Below are 9,351 nucleotides of genomic sequence, written 5' to 3' on the forward strand. Positions count from 1 at the left end.
AGCACAAATTGCCGTATAAATTCTCTTCTGGCTCTTGATTTATGTTGACGAAGAAATTCTGGATGTTTTGTCGAGTATAGAACGAAAGCATTGTACGCAGCAAGATCTAGAATGTTATAGAATATGCAGACTGACCAGCGCTTTGATCGCCTCTTTGTTGTATGATATCTCACCAGTTGATCGAGAGGGTCGACACCTGCCTTCGTTGCATTGTAAAGACTGACGATTTCGGGCTTTCCATTCTCTTCTACTTCACCAGACTGATGCTGAGAACTCAGTAGTAGCACATATTTTCCTGGTTTGTCTGAGTGCCTGAGAAGAGTGATGTCGTCATGGTAGAAAAACTTTGGTGATAACTCTCTAGATTTTGCATTTATTTCAGGAGGCAGGAAGGTTCTTGATTTCCGTTACATAGTTGTTCATCCAATGTCAGGTATTCGCTTGGGTTGTAACTGTTTTTGCAATTTTCAATGAAAAAATTCCAGACTCCAAAGATGGCGGCATCTTTGATTTCTCTATTTCTTTGAGAGTGGATGTCAAATCTGATTTTGAGCTCATTTTTTTGAATTTGTCTTGTGTAATCAGTTTTCGCAAAAATGGCAAACCGAATTCGGTTGAAAACATTTCGTCTATCGATGCATTTTTGGATTTGCTTATTCTAAGGAAAAGATTAGCTGCGATCCATTTCCAGAGGTCTTCTTCAAAAATTGGTTCTTTCATGACGGTGTTTGTTGAGTGAATGATCTGTTCCATCATATTATCAGAAATGAAAAATTTGAATGTTTCAAATGGTGCATAGACTCTTGGAGCAACTTGCCTTGTAATGCCTTGGTTCCCATTGAATATATTGAGAGCTGCGGTTCTCCTGTTGATCCTTGAAGGTGTTGTTGAATAACTAAAATTCTTATCTTTGGACAAAAGTTCGTTCACTGGCATCGTAGTAAGATCTTCTTGATTACTTTCTTCACTTTCAGAAGGGTATAGAGCGATTTGTTCATCATTTTCGGCTTCAAAAGGATCATCATCACAACTTTCAGAGTAGTCTTCGAAATTATCATGTTCACTTTCATCGTCGGATGGTTTTGTCAGTAAATGTATAGCTTATCAAGAGTTATCATTTTTGACACGGTTTGAAGATTTCAGCTCCTGTATATATAGGATTTGTGGATTCTTTTAGAATATTCTAGAAGCTTCAAGAATATTCTAGATTATTCTAAATACTTCTGTAAAGTTTCTAGAATGTTCTAGAACAGGCGTGGGCAAACTAGGCAATAATCAGGACCGTCTAAAATTATTGTTGGAGTAGAGTTATTATTCTAAATATCCATCTTTTGAAAAGAAGTTGTAAAATTTATATATTTTTACTATAATTTGCTTTTTTCGGTTGCCCAGGCCTGTTCTAGAATTATTCAGGAAATAAATAAAGTCATTTTTATGTTTTTCGATCTGGGGCCTAATAGGCCCCAAAATACCCTTAGTGGATGTTTTAAAAAAAAATTTAAATATTATTTCGCAAATGTCTGAAAAGTCAAAATATTATTGCTCCTTAAAATATAAAGGGATAGGGTCAGTTAATGGTAATTTCATTTAAATATAAAATTATTAGCCTAATATTAATAGGCTTTCAAGTTGCTCTGGGGCCTATTAGGCTTCAATTTTCGTAGGAGTGTTAAACTATAATTCATGGAGCCCTTAAAATTAACGAATTTCTCATTTACTTTCTATGTTTTAAGAAACACAACAAAAATGTAAACATTAATGAATAAATAGTAATATGCATGTATACATTATACAGTAATGTACGGTAGTCGAAGTAGTGTAGTTTTGTAGGCAAATACGTTGTTAGGCCTACTGCATTTGTGTTATTGTTTAAACTAAGATAAATTTAACACCGCATTCAAAACTTGACAACTTTAAAACAAGAGAACAGTAAATTTTATGAGCAAGTGCACAAATAACACTTTCATACACATATGCTGCGAAATTCGACATACATAAAATGGACGAGCAGTAGCACTGAACACCTGCGATTTCAGATCCTACAACAATGGTTCCCAACCTTTTTATGGCCCGCACCTATAAAAAATTTTAATATGTTCTCGCACCCCTCACATTAATTATTTATTTAAGAATAAAGGTGAAGGTGATCAAAGCAAATATTTATAATTAGTTTTTTATTGATATGTAAACAAAAAAGAAACATTTGAAAAAGAAAAAAAATATTACAACAAACTAAAAGTTGCATAAACCCTACATGGCCAACAAAAAATATGTTATTTGGTTGGGAACCACTGTCCTACAGTGTTTACTGAACCGGCGAAACTTTGAACCATATAATTAATATTTTTACACATTTTAATTACAATTTTATTACCTTTCGAAATTTCTTTTGTAAGTGTTGTAGGAAACATAAGATTTAACTCTGTAAAAGTATTCGACCTTTCACTGGACCTGAACCTGAAAATGTGATTATATCTTTAATGGTATAATTTATATAGTTTTAAGGAATGAGTTTTTCTTAAAAAGTATTTTTTCAACAAATGATACCACATTTAATTGATAAAAAATAGTCTATATCAGTGCAAACTGAACACTTTTCGCCCGTTGTACTTGCTGTAGAATCTTTTTTGTTATAAAATATTCACTTTCACCTTTGTTTTCAGTATGACATAATGTAAACCAGCCCAAAGTTTGCTAACCCTAATTGCTTAGCTTCACACAGGTTATATAGTGATGTAAATGTTACTTACGAGTTGTCTAATTTTTGTTTCTTACTACAAGAATTTAATTCATATTCATACAAAGAACTTATGAGAATATACAATTAAAATATTTATACAAAACGTTATACCTACAAATTCTACTGGTCGAAGTACCCATGAAATGCAAGGTGAGAAACTTTTGACTATAAAATTTAGTTCTTTCTTCGCACAGTTCGATTCTTACTTTAAGATTTCGTCTCATTAGTTACTATATGCAAATATTCAATAATATTATGGTTCCATTTTATTGTTGTCTTTCTCAGTTTGTATTGGTTAGAAATCAAGCAATATATCATGCTTGAAGTACCTGGCTGCCAGATGTTCACAATGAATAATACAGCGAACAAGGAGAAACTCTGTAAAGCTGGGATCACTTTTCATAAGTGCAATTAATCCTTCATTTTTCCCCACCATTGCAGGTGCTACATCTGTTGCACACTGACGAGTTTACCCAATGGAATATCAGTATTTGTTCTGTCAAACGCATATTTAATGTCAACACCACGAGTTGTCTTTTTTTAGTGCCAGAAAGTCCAACATTTCTTTCACAGTTACATCAGAGGAAACATAACGAATAAATACCGCCAGTTGTGAGTTGTCTTGTATATCTGTAGATTCGTCAAGGGCTAAGCTGAATGCAAGAGAATTCTTTAAATCATTTTGCGTGCGACTTCAGTACTGATCTGGGAGATAGTCTCTCTTTAGTGTGGCGTGAAGCTACTGGTTGTGCTGTTAATCACTGAAGTTTTGTGTTATTTGAAAGTGACACTGCAGTAACTTCAGCTGTATTCTTGTTAACAAATTCACCATGATAATATGGGCGTTTAGTACGAGTAATATTCCATGATATAACAAAATTAGCTTGAGTCGTTGTATCAACTTCCTTACTGAACATTGTAAACAGTGTCTGCTGGCTATTTATTGATGATTTTAACACAGTTAACTTGTTTTATCTGTAATTATGATTTAGGTAGATAATCAGACGATACGTTTTTGTGATTTTTTTCACAGTGTTGTTTCAAGTTACTGGCTTTGTAATGACTGAGTAACACGTTGCAGGTAATATATAAAGATTTACCTCCTTTAACGGTGAATGTAAAATATTCCGCCCACTCTGGCTTAAAATTTCTGTTTTCATCTACACACTTTCGCTTCTTACAATTTGATGACGTCACCTTCAGAAAATGTTCACAGACACTGTGAAAAAAAGCATTACTTTTAAAATATTACGTAATACATTGTTTAAACCATTGTTTTAACTATAAACGACAACAGATAAGTGTTTACAAATACAATGGCAACTCGGTTCTCGAAATTAATCCGTTCCAGAAGGTAGTTCATTAACCGAATCAATTTTTCCCGTAAGAAATTTGTTTGCTTTTTTGAATTTCGCACAAAGCTGAGGGCTATCTGTGCTAGCCGTCCCGAATTTAGTAGTGTAAGACTAGAGGGAAGGCAGCTAGTCATCACCACCCACCGCCAACTCTTGGGCTACTCTTTTACCAACGAATAGTGGGATTGACCGTACATTATAACGCCCCCCACGGCTGAAAGGGCGAGCATGTTTGGCGCGACCGCGATGCGAACTCGCGATCCTCAGATTACGAGTCGCACGCCTCAACACGCTTGGCCATGCCGGGCCTTCTTGGAAGGAAGCAATAATATTAATGTTCCAGAAAGAAGGAAAGCCAGCGAATAAACCGAACAACTACCGCCCAATTAGTCTAACCAGTTGTATCGGCAAAATATTAGAGAGGATAATTTGTAATCGTCTTTCCATATACTTAGAAGAAATTTCAAAATTACCCGAAATTCAAAACGGATTTCGAAAAACCGCCAAACTACAGACCACCTGATTCGACTTACAGAATCAATTACTGACAGTTTTAATAAAAATGAATGCACTGTAGCTTGCTTTCTCGATATTGAGAAAGCGTTTCACACAGTGTGGCATAATGGATTACGACGTAGGTTACAGGAAATTGCTTTATCCCAGGAAATTATTCGCTGGCTGTCCAACTCTCTGGACAACCGAATGTGCAAAGTAGATGTGAATAAGGGTCCTTTTCACCCGAAGCAGGAGTCTCGCAGGGAGGGGTTGTTAGCCCTATATTATTTATCATGCATGTGAGTAATATGCCTCTGTCAGACCTAAATTTTGGTTTTGCATCACAGTTTGCTGACAATGGAAAACTGCTAAAACAAACTAAAACACCACTGCAATATGAGAAGACTCAAGACCACAGCGACACCAAGCGTAGAAAAACTATTCACGAGTTGTTTTTTTCCACGATAAATATTGCAATGGACATAAAAAGGTTTCATAATGCTATGTTAGAGTTGGTGACTCTAAATTTGAGACCTTTTCCTACAGTAGAGGAGAGTGTGTTTTCAAAGTGATCAATTACAAATGTTCTTGACACAATAGTAGATTTATATGATAAAAAGCTATAGAAATTGTAAAGCAAATAAGTGAAAAGCTGCAAAACAGATGTTTTCATTGAACATTAACATCTCATCTTGTCTGGATAGGTCTGTGCTAGTCATTAATGTCTAAGTCATTGATAGCGACTTTCTTTAAATAAAAACGTTAGCTGTTACAAACTTATATACATTCTGGTAAAAAAAAAACATCATTGAAATAGTTATAAATATCGAAATATAACTTGAGTGTATTCTATTACTACTGATAATGTTAGAAATATAGTTAAAGTTGTGGAATTAATTCCGATGAAGGAAATGAGACTGTTAGTGATGAAAGTGGTATAAGGGAATTATATTAAACTGGACTGTTATTTCTGTTAAATATGCTGCTTACACTTTCCAACTTGCAGTAAAAGAACTGTGTGCAATTACTGTTTCTCAGGCGTAAAAGCTGCGAACTCCAGCTATAAAGAATATTTCAAAGACAAAGAAATATCATATGCTTATTGTGGACGGGAGATGCGATGGTGCTCAACATATGATGTGATCTCACGTTTAGTGGAACTTGATGCTCAGCATGTGATGTGGTCTCCCATTTAGTAAAACTTGGTGCTCATTATGTGATGTGATCTCACGTTTAGTGGAACTTCCACCGTTTATTGAAATAATTGAAAACATTCTTTTCAATCCTGAGAGAAATTACAATAAATTAAACTCGTATTAGAACCGGCTAAAAAGCTACAGTACAGTTACAAGAAGACAATTTAACTCCTGGAGACTTCTATAAAGTGTGGCTTGTTTGTAAAAGTGAAATATCCATAATCAAACGTCTGCTGGCTCACAACATCACAGAATTAATGAAAGTTAGGAAAAAACTTCTTAAAAATGAAGTAATACTGGCATCGTTATATCTAGATCATAGATTTAGTGTTTTGATATGTAAAGCAGAACAGGAACAAGCCATAAATCATTTGATCAAACTCAACGTAAGATTATGTGCAACGAATCGTAAACTTGAACTTTGATCAAACTTAACGTCAGATTATGTGCAATGAATCCTAAACTTGAACTTTGATCAAACTTAATGGCAGATTATGTGCAATGAATCCTAAACTTGAACTTTGATCAAACTTAACGTCAGATTATGTGCAATGAATCCTAAACTTGAACTTCAAGTAACTTCAAGTAATCTGAAGAGCAAATGTCATCCAGTACATCAGGGGATAAGTTGAAAAAGATGTTTAGATTGGTTGTAAAAAGGAAGAAAAACTCGAGTACTCCAAAAAAGGGCATTGCTTCGGCTCTGAAGATCTTTGGGAATACTGAAATAATTCCAGAAGACAGCAGCCTGACTTCATGGTGTAACTCAATAAAGATAGAACATGAAGACTTGTACAAACTGACTATAGTTGTGCATGCTGCTCCAGTGATACAAGTCAGTGTAGAAAGGTTATAAATCATGAAGACTTGTACAAACTGACTATAGTTGTGCATACTGCTCCAGTGATACAAGTCAGTGTAGAAAGGTTATAAAACATGAAGACTTGTACAAACTGACTATCGTTGTGCATACTGCTCCAGTGATACAAGTCAGCGTAGAAAGGTTATTTTATATATTTACTGATCTTTAGTCCCCAAAGAAACAGTTTGTTGTCTGAAAACATTGAAAATATCTCAGTTGTTCTTTCCAATTTCAACTTGTAAGCTTATGTTATATAATGCTTGTATGTTTTGTACAATAAAGGTATTGGAGAAGAAACTAAATTTTACTATTTCTCTTTTAAAACTGAATGTGTTTGTAAAACTGTGAGTTGAAACGTACTAAAGAGTTTAAATCAAATATGAAAATTAAATAAAACAGTATGGGAAAGAATGAGTGGTTTTATGTTAAATATGTTTAGTTTATTAATACTTGTCTTAAATGTGTATTAAAAAGATTGTAGCTGAACAGAAGCAAAAATGATAATGAATAGGAGGAGACAAACTCGGTGCTTCATCCTTCAGAAAGAGAAAAGAAACAGGAGAGTAGAAGGAAAAATAGATAATGTTACTAAGTGTGGAATTTATAAAGGTTAACTATAAAAACTTATACATGGAGATGAAAAAGATATCTTCTTTCAAAAAAGGTGTGAGTGTAATGTATAATAAAGTCACAAGTTACAAAAAGAGTGCACAATGGTGCAGTAGAAAGTAATAACCATTTTAAAAAATTTCAAAAACTGGAATTAAAATCAAAACTGAATTGAACTGGAAAATTGAAATCGAAGAAAACAACTTGAATCGAAGTTGAAATCGAACAAACATAATAGCTCAACTTTTCTTGATTTTTATAGAAAACCATAAAATAAACAGAGTTTAAAAAGTTATTTCATACAAACATACATGATTTTAAATTATGTTTTCAATGTTTTAATTTAGGTGTTAGCTGGAGGGAACATAAAGTTAAGTTTCAGTAAACTACACTAAGATATATTTAGGCACATCGATATACATACAGTTAAACAATTAGTTCATTAATTTACAGTGAAGTATTCATTTGAATAGAAATGAATTAGAATTCAGAGAAGCCATACACTAGGTGATTGTAGATATTCAGTGTTTGTAGTTTGTTATGTTGACCTTCAGACCAGTGTATAAATTCTGTTTAAAGTGAAAACTATACAGTATAATATAGTAGCCCAAGAACATGGGTGGGTGATGATGACTAGTTGACTTCCTACAGTCTTATACTGATAACTTAGGGTTTATTTATTTATTTTGGAATTTCGCACATAACTACTCGAGGGCTACCTGTGCTAGCCGTCCCTGATTTAGCAGTGTAAGACTAGAGGGAAGGCAGCTAGTCATCACCACCCACCGCCAACTCTTTTACCAACGAATAGTGGGATTGACCGTCACATTATACACCCCCACGGTTGGTTAACTTAGGGACCACTAGCTTTGCGCGAAATTCAGAAACAAACAAGCCAAATCTTTGAACGTAATGCGTATTCTATTATAGGTCTAATGTATGTTTTGTAGATTTTTATTATATTATCAGGTGCTTTTATTTTTACCTGAAAATTTTTTGCATCATTTGATCTTTTCCAGTTTCCAGTCAGGATATTGTTAGTATGCTGTATCCACGTTTATTTAGTGTCCTAAGTTAATCCTAAAAATTTAGTCGAAGTAGCAGTCTGTAAAAATGATCCGTTCGCGTATATTTTTAAGTGTATTTAATCTGGTGAATGATATTACTTGGGTTTTCGGAATATTTGTTTTTATTCTATATTTCTGGCAGTATTCTTCTAAATTATTCAAGACTGGCTGGAGGTTTGTTGCTGCTATTGAAGGAGTGGAGGCAGTTTTCCATTGTCAGCAAATTGTGATGCAAAACCTTAGTTTAGGTCCGACTGTTCCATAATACTCACATACATGATACATAAGATAGGGCTAACTATCCCTTCCTGTAAGACACCTGTCTCAGGTGAAAAGGACCCTGAGTGGGCCCCATTCACATCTACTTTACACGTTTTATTGTCCCAGAAAGTTAGATAGCCGGCGAATCCTGGGGTAAATCCATTTACGTTAACCGGTGACGTAATCCGTTATGCCACACTGTGTCGAATGCTTTCTCAATGTAGAGAAAGCAAGCTACAGTGCATTCGTTTTTGTTAAAGCTGTCTGCAATAGTTTCAGTTAATCTGATTAGGTAGTTTGTCTGTATTTTCTAAATCCGTTTTGAATTTCAGGTAATTTTGAATTTATTTCTAAGTATACAGATAGTCGGTTACTAATTATTCTTTCTAATATTTTTCCTATGCAGCCAGTTAGACTAATCAGGCGGTAACTGTTGGGTTTATTTGCTTTCTGGAACATTAAAATTACTGCTGCCTTCCCAGAAACAGTGATGCTGAAAATGATAAGTTGAATAGAGCTGTTAGGTGTTCATATAATTTCTCAAGTACCATTGATGTCGAGAAAACCCACTTGTAGAGAAATATATATGTAAAAACGGCTCGTTTGGGTTGAGAAAATATTTTACATAGAAGAGCGAACAACGTTTCGACCATCTTCGGTCATCGTCAAGTTCACAAAGAAAGAGGTAACTGACCACATGTTTGGAAGGGGTTGTGTGACTGAGTGTCGGAATGCAGAGGGTGGTGTTAGATGTTTGAATATATAA

The sequence above is a fragment of the Tachypleus tridentatus genome, chromosome 2, assembly GCF_004210375.1.
Source record: "Tachypleus tridentatus isolate NWPU-2018 chromosome 2, ASM421037v1, whole genome shotgun sequence".
NCBI lineage: Eukaryota > Metazoa > Arthropoda > Merostomata > Xiphosura > Limulidae > Tachypleus > Tachypleus tridentatus.